A 13,033-nucleotide genomic window follows, 5' to 3' on the forward strand; every position below is an offset into this window, starting at 1 on the left:
CAGCTTTGTAAATGGAACTACACACATGTGACTTCGGACTGCAATCACATTGCAAGGATACAAAGGGAACAAGCAAACAACTCTGCACCTAGGCAGCAAGTTGTGAACCATGAGAGAACCTTAGTTGCTCAAGAGCAAGCACGGCCGGTGCTAGGACCTCCTCCACTTGGCACAGCTTCCTTTAGATATGTGGAATATGAGAATCCTGAATTAGGTATGGAGATGGTTAGCTCTCAACCATACTATATCGAAGTGGAGCATCCTCTTGTCGAACCCTACTTTGAGAACCCAACCGGACCAAGCCTAGTTCATGACTTTAATGGAGACCCAAGCTCTTTGATGCTTATAGGATCTTAGCCAACCAAGACTCAAGGTTATCCAGGACTATATCCTACAAAGAGACTATACCCCACGCAACAAACAGGACCATGTTACGAATGTGGTGGACCACATTGGGCGAGAGAATGTCCAAACAAGAAACAACCCCTCTTAGCTAACATAGGCACAACATCTACGTTTCCACCTATAGAGAGGTTTTGCCAAGGGTGTAGCATTGACCATCTACCAAAGGATTGCTTGTTGTTGAAGCCTGTGGATCGGGCAGCACAAAAAGCCAAAGCGCCCCTCAAATATGTTGAAGTAATTCCATCACCCACGACATATGAGGAGGAGAATGAACTAGTGTTGCTAAGAGTAGTGACTAGAGCCCAAGCGCAAAAGAATGTCAAAGAGGTTGTTGAGAAACCCTCTGAGATTAAGGTTCTATCCAAAGATGGAAAAGAGAGAAAGAAATCAACTCGACATAAACCACGCAGCAAGGGGAGTAAGAAGTCGAAGGAGCAGAAGAGCTCTGATGGAGGAAATTCTATCCCAAAAGAGCTAGAAGGAATGTTGAAAACAAAACAAATAGGAGAGAAAACTCAAAATGAGCAAAAGGGAAAAGCATCTGAGTCTGAGGAAAGCTCAAGAGGATCAGTCCTTGTGGACAAGGTGTACGAGCCTTTGGATGCAGCGCTTCAAGCGTATAACAGTAGGATCACATCTTTGACCGAGCTGCCTAAGAAGCTACAAGAATATCCCAACCCTCGTGAAGAGACAATCAACTTGGCTATCCATAAGCAGTTGATTAGGGATACTCAGACTCTAATAGAGGGCCCACCACCTATGTATGCAAGAGGACCTGCTTCTCTGAAGCCTTCTCTGAAGCCTAACTTAGAGACGATACCAGAAGCCACGCCAAGCACGGAAAAGGGAAGTGAAGTTGTATCTCTACATTTCCCAGAAATGCTTGAAGAAGATGATTTACCTCATACCAATGTAGACGAGTCAAAACCATTGACTACCGCGGATTTTGGAGATGAAATTCCTGAAATAGAGGAAGCAGTAGCAAGGGAGATGTGGGAAGCGGTGCAAAAACAAGTTGAGGATCTAGCATCTTCTATAGTAGAATTCTCGAATCAAAGGGTTCAAGAATTAGATGCTTTATCTCTACCAGATGATGCTTAGACTGTTGTCTCAGCTCGGAGCAACAAGCTCACATGCAAGACACTGCCCTCATATTTAGGACTGTATGAAGCACATAGCCAAATCATGTGAGTACCATCAATGACACGACAACCTCATCAGGAACAAGACATAGGGAGTTTGCAAGCTTTAATGTCGGCACGAGTTACGTGTACCATTCCACTCGCAGAGTTCTTAAAGCTTAGGCCAAGATTGTGGGGAGAAGTGGCTACACAATTAACGGAGCAAGGATTGTGGAACCAGAACATCTGTGCGCTTTTTCCGCACAGGTCATAGCTGGGGACTTGCCGAACACCGTATGCGAGCCACGAATGGCTGCAAGCATACAACCAGGGAAGGAAGCTTAAACAGAATGCACAAGGTGTGTCACTCACAGCTCAACCGCTGCCTTGAAGGATTCTCGTGTCGCAGTGAAGAAGGAGCCGCCGTCTCGCCGCTCTACCGCCTCTCCGCCGTAGTGCCGCTACACAGTGCTCGATCGCTCACTCTCACTCTCTCTCTCTCTCTCTCTCTCACTCACTCTCTCTCTCTCTCTCTCACGCAGGAGAAGGAAACCAAGGAGATAAGGCAAGAGCACTCTTGTATTCACAACACATGAGAATGAGGATTTTAGGGTTACATTTGACTCTTATAGGTGACTTGGCCGTTCACACTTGGGCGCCCATACATGGCCGGCCAATCCTAACCCTTACTCTGCTGATATTCAAGGTGCGCCTCTCATCGGCGATCACCCAATCCCTTTATCCTTAACGTATGGTGCCGACAAGCCCGGCCCATGACTCCGAATATTTAAATAAATGACGTAAAACATAGTACGTCTCAATGTCCGTCTCATGGGTTAACATGCCCCCCTTCCTGATGTAGATTCCGTCCTCGGAAGCTATGGTATGGTAAGCTCGATAGGGTTGTTGTGGTAGACCGTCTGCAAAACAGGGAAGTAGAGTGAAAGTATGCTGGAATTCAAAAGATATAAAGTGTATAAATTCAAGCATGTTAGACCACAATGGATATTGCTATGAGAACTTAGTTTAAGGGGTCACATGAATGAGCTAGTGTAGTAAATTAACAGGAGTATAATAATTATTGAAAGTAAATCAAGAGTTAGCAAGGTGTCAAAGGTTAATCAAGGTTTATAACTGGCCTAAGTCAAGGAAAATAACCAAGCTTAATAAATAAATAGATGACCACACTGTGTCTACTCTAAGAACAAGTTAATACCACGAGTCTAGGGACACAAGAAACATTAGAGTAACAGGAGCCTTTTGCCTTTTTTTTTTTTAATGCACGTGATAATTTTTACACACAATGGCGACCTTCCTAAGGCAAAACTAGCATCGATCCTGGTACCATGTTTAACACAAGGCATTATCTAGGAATCTATTAGTTCACCTTAGTCAAGGCTATCCCCTACCAACCAAGGCATCGGTCTGGAGTAGAATACTCCTCGCCTACCAAGTATCAATAAGGCGATAAGCCAACATTAAAGCACATCATATCTTGTATTGCCATTTATTGTAGGCTTTTTTTTTAAATCTATTTCTTTTGATCTTCGCTCCTGAACTATAATTTGTCTTGCATCCTTTTGACAAAGGGGTAATAGCTATGTCCTAGAGGTCAACACACACATGGCCAGGTGTCAAACATTAAGATGGTTGGACCCTAGACCTAAGACAATCGTATTCCAAGGTTAACTAAAGACGTCATGCTGCCTAGGAATATTTCCAATAAAGTTAAGCTCATTAATGATTTACACTAGCATGCAAGCAACTTCAAAAAGTAAGTAGTACATTGACAATTTCCATGTGGTCATGCCTTATAGTTTATGAAATTAATTGAACAGTAAAAACAAAAGATAGTGGGTATAGAAGAATTACACCTGTAATTGGAGATCTCCTTGATTTGACGAGAGAAATGCCCACAATTTGATGAGATATTTATGTATGAGCATTGCGGCTATCTCAGGACTTGAAAGCGAACCCACCTCAAACTTTTCAACCTGTACAATCAACTAACAAGCACTATACCTCGAGAGGCACATCAGTGTGAAAAATTAAAGAGTCGTTTAAGGAATCCAAACTAGAAAAAACTTGAAAACACTAACCTACCTACCAATCACCACACTACTACTGAGGATATGGTAAGAGGATGTTGTAGAGTCCTGGCTCTAGCCCTAAGGCTAAGCCTCTATCCGCATCATCCAAATAAATAAAGTCAACCTCAGTAGTGCCATGAGTTTCATCCGTCCATTCATCATTGTCAGATATTTCCTTTTCATTTTCCCATCCACATAAACTCATCAAGAATGTAACCATGCGAGGATAGTCATCTTGTGGAAAAGGAAAGCATTGGGCTATCGGGGATATTTCCTCTACGGAGTAGGGGTCAGTCATGGTCAATAGGTGAATGAGCCATTCTAATTCCTCAACATTTTCCTCTCTGGCTAGTACATCTATATGATCCCATTCAGTTTCAATTATAGGATAGCACATGTGAAATATCTGAGAAAGGTACAGATGATATCTCTCACCAAAGGTGGGAGTGGATGAAGTGTATGATGATCGTGCATCTGCCATATCTGCAAACACAGATATAGCATCAGTAGGTTTATGACAGGTCAATCTAGTTCTTGATTGGATACGGATATTTCTCTTGTTTTTGTGCTCTTGCTCTTTTTACTATTTTTTGTTTTTCTTTTCTTTGTTTTTTGTTTTTATTTTTGTTTTAAATGTATGAAGCTATATATATACATCCCCTTGAATTTGGCAATTACATGGTCAGGGGAGAAGGTTAAGGAGGAAGCATTAGAATGTCGAGCATGAGTACATGATCCCCCTTTCCTTGGGTAGATCATTTTATTTGCAATGATGTTGCAGCCTCTTGGAACCAATTTGTCCAACGGGTCATAGGTTGTGATGTGGGCAGATAGCTTTTTATGACCCTTGTGGCCACATTCAATTGCAGAGATGGTAGTGTGTGCTCCCATTGACGAATGGAGGAAATGGTTTTCGACGATACTATTACAAGGGGAGATGTAGACTCATCGGTTTTTTGTTGGGTGTTGACCAGAGTAGGTGTAGAGCATGTAGAAACTTCTATATGAGTGTGTGCCTGGCATGAGAAGCTAGAAGCTTCATGTCGCTCCCCCCTTCCTGAGCTAGGTGGTAATGATCGATATCGTTTGGGAATCCAAACTAGCTCTGGAGGAAGTGGTGCGGAGCACTCTGTTACCTTTCCCTTACCACGGTCTTGAATTGTCATTGGGGTGGCAACAATTGGTTTGCAAGGTTTTACAGGTGATGTAGAGGAGTTCACCTTATGTTTAGGGACCCAAATCTGGTCATTCCCCTCGTAGTACCCTTGGGCTACTAATAAGTTTTTAGGGATCCATCGCGATGTTACATTGCCGTTTCTCGGGTGGGTAGCTGCTTTCCTTTTATGAGGCTTCTTGGTGGCTGAACGAGATTGAGCAGGGGAAGTAGCTATTAACGAAGCTTTTGGGACCCATTTGTATGTGTTTTTTGGCATAGTAAGCGGGGCTTTAGAGACCACCTTGCATGTTTCCACTCTTGGCGTTGAAGCATTAGAGGGGTGGCAAACAATCAAAGATGGTATTGCCATTAGACTTTGTGATTTTTCATTATCTAACATTTGAGTGGATGACTTAGGTGCGGGATTTTGAGCGATTAGACCTAGTGTTGGTTCTTGCATTGTGACTTGTCTGGTTGCCCAATCGATATTGCACTTTGGTAGCCATCATCCATTTGCGCCCTAAGTTTATAGTCCCTTCCATGGTACCCGCAAGCATAACCAAAAAGCTTTGAATTACGGTCCCCTTGTCATAGGCAACCGGAGTGTGCAGAATTCCTGAGATAGGGGTTTTCTTCTTGTTGATTCCTTGAACTTGGATAGCGCTCTTGGATAAAGGTGGTTTTCTAAGTTGACACCACATGCCATATGATAGCAAATTGTGTTGAGCTCCTGTATCCAATAATGCATTATACAACACCTCGCCGTAAGGACTATGTAACTCAATTGGGTATCTTAGAGGCGGGTCAGATTCCAGTGCATCCTCCTCTCCTTCCTCGAAAAATACTTGCGTAATCCCCAAGTTGGCTTCTCGTTGTCACCTAGCACGCTGTTGACATTCTTTGTCTTTGATTCTCGCTTGTATCTTTTTAAAATCAGCTTGTTCTTTAGCTGCCTTCTTTTGATGGATTGCATGTAACTCCTCCTGGCTCAGGGGGTCATAGTATCTTTTGAATTTACTCCCATTAAGGAATCCAATGGTTTCAACTCCGTCGAGAGTCTCCACTCTGATGGTACCTTGCAGGGTAATTTCACATACTCTATATGGTCCCTTACCAGCATATTTGAGCTTCTTCTTTTCGTTTCGCACTCCATACATCAGGACTTTATCCCCAACCTTGATGTCCTTGTCCTTTAGATGGCGATCAAACCATTTTTTCCTTCTATCCTTCTCCACAAGGGCATTGTATACAGCCAATTATCTTTCTTCGTTTAGCCGCTCAAGGATATATAGACGCTCTACTAAGGGATTACCATCCCAACCCTCTTGAGTAGCAACACGAAGACTAGGAATGACAAATTCCCACGGCATGACTGCTTCTTGGCCATATACCATTTTGAATGGTGTGCAATTAATAGCCACTTTGTACGCAGTACGATAGGCCCATAAAGCTGTCGTAAGCTTTAGATCCCAATCCGTGCGATGAGCTTCAACTGTCTTTGTCAAAACAAAGATTAAAGTCTTGTTGGTACTCTCGGCTTGGCCATTCGCTTACGGATAGTAAGGAGTAGATTTATGATGGGATATCATGAAATTTGTTGTGAGCTCCTTAATCACTTCATTTATAAAATGCGTACCATTGTCGCTCACAAGTTCAAAAGGACAACCGAATCGTGTGATTATATTTTCAAAGAGGAACTTGGCTGTTGTCCTCGCATCTGCCTTACGTGTCGCTTTCGCTTCAGCCCATTTGGTCATATAGTCAGTGGCCACAATAATATAGCAAGATTGTGTGTTTCGGGCCGCTGGACTAATTGGACCTACAAAGTCTAAACCCCACTTTTCAAATGGTTGGTTTACTTTGATCGGATGTAGGGGCATCTGATCTTTCCGTTGGGGTTTCTTGTATCGTTGGCATTCATCGCAACCCTTCACAAAGAGTGATGCATCTTGGAACATAGTGGGCCACCAATACCCTGATTGTAAGATCTTTCGCGTAGTTAAGTCTCCTGAGAAGTGACCACCTGCTACGCCCATATGCGCCTCTTGCAAAATGTATAGATACTCATCCTCCCGGGCACAACGCCTAAGAACGTCATCCTTTTCTCTTTTATAAAGAGTCCCGGCTACTATCAGGCAATAGGGTTCGCATTCTTTGATCAGCTTTTGAGCTAGATCTTTACGAAGCTCCTTGGGTGGAAAGCCATTAACCAAGAAGTTAACAATCTTCTCACTCCATTCAGGCATTGTCTCCACCATGAATAGGGAAGTGTCAGGTAAGTCATCATCAACCCCCGTAGGAGCCTCACCATTAGGTATGCGAGACAAATGATCAGCCATAACATGTTTTTTGCCCGGTCTCACAACAACAGTGAAATCAAACTCAAGAAGAATCAATAGCCATCGTGTGATTCTTCCTGTGGAGCATGGTTTGTTTACCAGATACAACAATGCTTGATGATCCACATAGAAAACAAACTTGGTGGCCAGGAGGTAATAACGAAATTTCCTTACTGCATATATCATTGCCAACCCTTCTCGCTCTGTAGTGGTGTAGTTCATCTCAGCATCGTTCAACTGGCGACTGGCAAAGCTAATGGGATAGTCTAGCTTGTGTTCTCCAGGTTGAGTTAACACACACCCAATAGCAAAGTTTGATGCATCAATATGCACATGGAAGAGTAAATCCCAGTTAGGCATTATCAAGATTGGAGCACTTGCCAAGGCCTTCATAGGCACGGTCACATTCTTCGGTCCAAATAAACTCAATGAGAATCTTATACAATGGTCGAGCTATCTCGGCGAAGAAGAGAATAAACCTTCGATAATAACCAACGTGGCCCATAAAGCGTTGGACTCCCTTGTAGTTGGTGGGTGGTGGCAGTTCCAGAATGACCTTGATTTTACTCTCGTCCGTGGAAATCCCATTTTTGGACACTATATGCCCTAAGATAACTCCGTGTCTAACCCAGAATTGGCATTTAAAAGGATTCAAGGAGATGCGATATAATCTACACATTTCAAATATTTTTCGTAAACACATCAAGTGCTCGTCCCAAGAGGAATGAACACAAAGATCATCTAAGAAAGCTTCACAAAAGTCTCTTAGATATTCCTTAAAGGCCGTGTTTATCAATCGTTGGAACGTTGCAGGTGCATTGGTCAAGCCAAAAGCCATGACGCGAAAGGCAAACACTCCAAACTCCGTGATAAATGCTGTTTTAGCTTGACTGCAATTGTGATCTGATTGTAACCCGAGTACCCATCTAAAAAGCTATATGCCTCTTTGCCTGCCACTCTTTCAAGAACATGTTCAGAATATGGCAAGGGGTAATGATCCCTTCTGGTGGGCTGCATTAACCTTTTTGAGATCAACGCACACTCTGATTTTCCCATTCTTCTTTGGCACGATGACTATCGGAGAAACCCATTCTGAGTGCTCAATTGGGTATATGAATCCACATTTTACTAGCTTTTCAATTTTCTCTTGTACAATCTTTGCATACTTAGGATTCATTGGGTAGGGACGTTGCTGGACTGGTTTAGCAGTGCTAATCATTGGAATCGTGTGTTGCACCACCGAGGGTGGAACACCCTTCATATCATGATTTGTCCAAGCAAATATGTCCTTGAGTTCTTTGAGAAGCTTCGTAAGTGCAGCTTCTTCCGCCTTGGTGAGGTCTTGAGTAATAAAAACTGGTTTAGACTCCTCACCCGGATCTGCTAAGTCTATCTCCTTAACTACCGCAGGGCCATCGTAGACACCACTACTCCCATTGGTAGGCATTCGTTGGGCTTTTGTGTAGACTACTTTACGTTCCCCTGTGGTGAATGATTTGAAATGCTCGGGTGTGGGGTGTAAGTCTACTGGTTCTTGTTGTGCCCGGTATTTTTCTTTTAATTCTGCCTCCTTTTGTTGTTGAGCCAACTCTTGGTTTTGCCGCCTTCTTGCAGTACGACTTAGTTTTGGCTTCTCTTCAATTTCTAATTGGGCGACATCATGAGGTTGCGGAATACACCACATGACACTTTGGAGGTATTGTCCCCAATTATCCGCTAACTTCCGATGAGCATCAATGGCTCCTACATAACTGAGCCATTCTGCAGTGGATCTTTCCTTGTTTATTGCAGTGCATACATTGGCTCGATAGTGTTGACGCTTATGACTTGTTTTCTTCTTACCAAGTTTTTGATTTTTGTTTTTGTCAGATTCAAACTCACTTGGTCGATCTTCACTTGTGTCCCCCTCACTTTTGGATGAACTGTAGGAGGTCACTGTCCTAGGTCTTGAGCACCTTGCTTCCACATTTGGGTGAATATTTGATTCATCCCCCCCATCAGGCTCAGGGTTAGTTTCTTCTTGAGATTCATACTCAAAGTTACATTGGTCCGAGTCTTCGCTATCATCAGTCTCTTTTTTGCATGTATAGCAATACCTTAATGGGGCGGAGTGAATAGTGGTATTCGATCGATTATCAATGATAACCTTGCTTCCTAAAGGATGTGCATGACCATTCTCAAGATAAACTCGAATGACAGAGTCCTGGAATTGTAGATAGACATGGTTTTTCGACCAGTCATGCACCATTTGTGCTTCCCTCATGAAAGGACACCCTAAGATCATTGATATGACATAGGATGCTTGGAGAAATCCATTACAATGAAGGTATGTCTTACCTTGTACCCCAGAACCTTGATCTTAAGGTCCCTTAACATTCTAATAGGTTTAGAAATAGTTCCATTTGCCATTTTAACCACTATGGTTGTGACTTCGAGGTGAGGTCTTCCCATAGATTCCCAACAGTTTTTAGTCACAATGCTCACTCCAGCACCACCATCAAGGATTCCCTTTAGAGTTAATCCCTTGGTAGTAATGGGGAGGGTTGCATTAGATTCGTCCCCTTCAAAGTACTATCCCAACTTGTTAACAGGTATTTCCACGACCGAGTTTTCATCTAGGTTGGGTTGTAGATCCCAATGTTCCCCTTCATCTTGAAGTGTGTCGGGTCTATCCATATTTGCAAATTGTGGTAGCCTCGCCTTAAGTTCTCCATTGAGAAATGCCCGAAGAGCTAAGAATAGCTCAGGATCTCCGTATAATTTGGATATGATCGTGGTTCTGATTTTAGAGGACATGAAATCCATTAGCTTGGACACATTCAATGGTACTTTTCGAGACATCGCCCCTTGACTAGGGACTGGTGAAGATGGAATCACTTCCTCTTCAATGGGGTCAGGCATTCCCTTACTAAACATTCTTTCCAGCAAGAAGGGTGTTTGCCCACTTCCGGATGTCCTATCCTCACTTTCTTCCCGAATGATACTAGGTATAGCTAACGGTTTATGGTTCCTGTGAGGCCGAACTTGCGTAGGAAACACTGTGTCTGGAATTTTGATTTTTCTCGGGTTTGGCTCCAGTTCTCTTTGTGTTTCTTCCACCAAACCCCTTAAGTGTTGCACTTGTTCAATCTCCTCAACTGGGTTTGGGTAAGTTCCAATCTTTTTCTTGAGGGTTTTTGGCCCACGTGGCTTGTCTTGGGGAGTCTCAGTCAGTTTGGGTGGTCGAGAGGGCATTAACTGACTTGGTTATGGTGCTGAGGAAGTTTCCTTCTGTTTCCCCTTATTTATGTACTCGCTTGATTCTCCTTCGTTGAGCTCCCGAGTGGGTTCCTCCCTTAAGGTAGTGGCTTTGGTCCCCATGGTTTCTATTGAATCGGAATCATCTTCAGGATCATTTCATATACACGGGGTCGTCTCCTGTCCCTATGTTGGTCTTTGAACTGGGCTTGGAGCTCGTGGCATTAAGCGATCTCTTCCGTCGTGTTTTCTTTTTCTTTGCTTGAGCGATTGATGCAGTATCCCTCTCTTCAAGAATGTAGTTTTGATTTTGAGGCATTGACCGTGTAACTACATTTGCGGGTACAATGGGTGTGGTCCTCGTGCTTGATTAGTGACCTCAACCAAATTCAATGGCGTAATCTTGGGTGCATTAGGATTATGTGGACATTGAGCAATCAAATGATCTATGCCACAACGATTACATGTAAGTACCGGCATTCCCGATGTGCTCCCTTGATTTGGTTGCATTTGAGTAGCGATCTTCTGTAGCCTATTAGGGCACTCCGCTACACGATGCGGTCCACCACACTCATAGCATTGAAGAGGTGGTCTCCTCGCCAAGGTATTAAGGTTTTGCCCACTTGTGGCGAGAGCAGCCGCTTGATATACAGGCTTGACTTGCCCAAGATGATCCTCCATGTAGTACTGGGGAATCATTTCAAACGTATCAATCCCGTATGGAGCAGTGGGGTCTATCTCCTCTTCATAATCCCCACACGCACTATGTGACTCACAACCCATCTGGTTTATTGGGGTAATCCTTGGATGTGGAGGTTGTGGTCCTAGCACTGGCGGTGGTAATGGCACAGACTGGACTACATTCGGATTCCTTGGAACTATGTGCTGTGACGGTTGCTCGACAGGTTGTGCAGGCATTAGCGCGGGTACTTGAGGTGTGTTTGACCAGGCTAGTGGTGCCTGATTTGCCAACATTTGCTTAAGTACTAGGCAATCCTTAGATTGATGGCCGTACTTACCACATGCATTGCAATTCCCATTGAATTTGACTCTGAATGTGGGACATTCACTCGTGCTATGTGGTCCTAAGCACACCGAACACCATTGTTGCTCTCTTCTTGGGTACATATGGCTATTCTGAGGAGCTTGATTACCCCTAAAATATTCTTGGAGAGCCTTAGTAAGGTCGGTCACAGACATTTCGGATATCTTGGGCTCCTTGGCAATAGGTTTTACTATCATTGGCTCGTGCCCAGATACTTGCGAACTAATGGATTTTGTTTTCGAAGACACCTTTTTACCTGCAATCATCAAGTTGTCTTCTAACTGGATTGCATTGGCAGTGACTGCTTCCCACGTTGTAAGACCTCTAATGACTAGGCCATTGTAAATGTCCTCGTGGCACAATCCTCGGATGAATCTATCGAGGAGTTGGTTGTTATTGAAGCATTCATCGGGAGTGCAGCGAGAATTTAGATGCTTCAATCGACTTATAAAGTCTCTCACTGACTCCCCTTCCTCGCGTTCAGCTTTTTGGAGTTGAGATGCTACTCCCCAAAGCACACCCTCACGTATGTATTCTTTCAAGAATAATCTCTTGAGAGTGGGGTAGTGAGTGCGCTCTTCAACCCTTAAGGTTCGATACCAATCTCTGGCCTTCCCACTCAAGGTTAAGCCTAAGGCTTTACACTTATGCAGCTCATTGTGCTCTTCCAAGGAATCACACACGTGTTCAAAGACTTCAATGTGATTCCTAACATCCTCATTACCACTGAAGTTTTGAGTGAGCTTAGCCACTTGTACTGCCTTGCTTCTAGGTTCTCTCTCAGGCATACCCCGCATGTTTTCCGCAATGGATCATCCGATCGTCTGAGCAAATGCTGCGAGATCACCTAGGTGAGCAGGCATAGCTAGTGGAGGCACTTCTGGGATAGCCTGGCTGATAGGAGTTGGCATTGGTCTGAGTATGTTGGCAAATGACGTAGGATATGATATGTGACTAGGCCTAGCTCCTCTTGGATAAGGATTGTGATAAGGCGGTCATGGAGCATACGCCATTGGCATACTAAGAGGCATAGGAGCTACATGAGCATGAGTAGCGATAGGTACAAATGGTCGATAGGCACTGGCACGCACTATTGTAGGTACTGTTCCACTAGGTAGTGGTGTTGTACTAACTACAGCGGTAACAGGTGCATTTTCCGCTATGCTCATCATTGGGGTAGGCATTGCGGATTCCCTAATGGAAAGTTGAGCCAAGGTTGGAAAGCTAAAGTTACTACTCGTGGGCTCAACCTGCATTGAGACTCCAGGCGAAACAACATATGAAGGGTCTATGGGACTCACTGAGGGAGTCTCCAATTGTGATAGGGTTGGTTTTTTGGCCTTGCCTGTATCCAAAAATCTCATAGGGCCAGTGGAACCTAAGTTCACTCCCCTATTTTGCCTCTCAATTTGGATAATTCTATGAATAACCTCACATATCATTTGCTGTTGCTCTTCTAGATTAGTGGCGCTAGATGTAGATCGTAGGACTTCTAACCAACCTACATGGTATGTGTAACCCGTGTATAGGTCCGTTAGAGTCTCTGTGTGTAGATCATATTCCCAATTTTCATTGAGAAATATCCCATCTAGACTTGGTGTGCCAAACGGTTCTCTTGAAGTGGACACAATGTCACTTCT

Source organism: Cibotium barometz, chromosome 61 (genome assembly GCF_041138505.1).
Source record: "Cibotium barometz isolate CiBa-2024 chromosome 61, ASM4113850v1, whole genome shotgun sequence".
Lineage (NCBI taxonomy): Eukaryota > Viridiplantae > Streptophyta > Polypodiopsida > Cyatheales > Cibotiaceae > Cibotium > Cibotium barometz.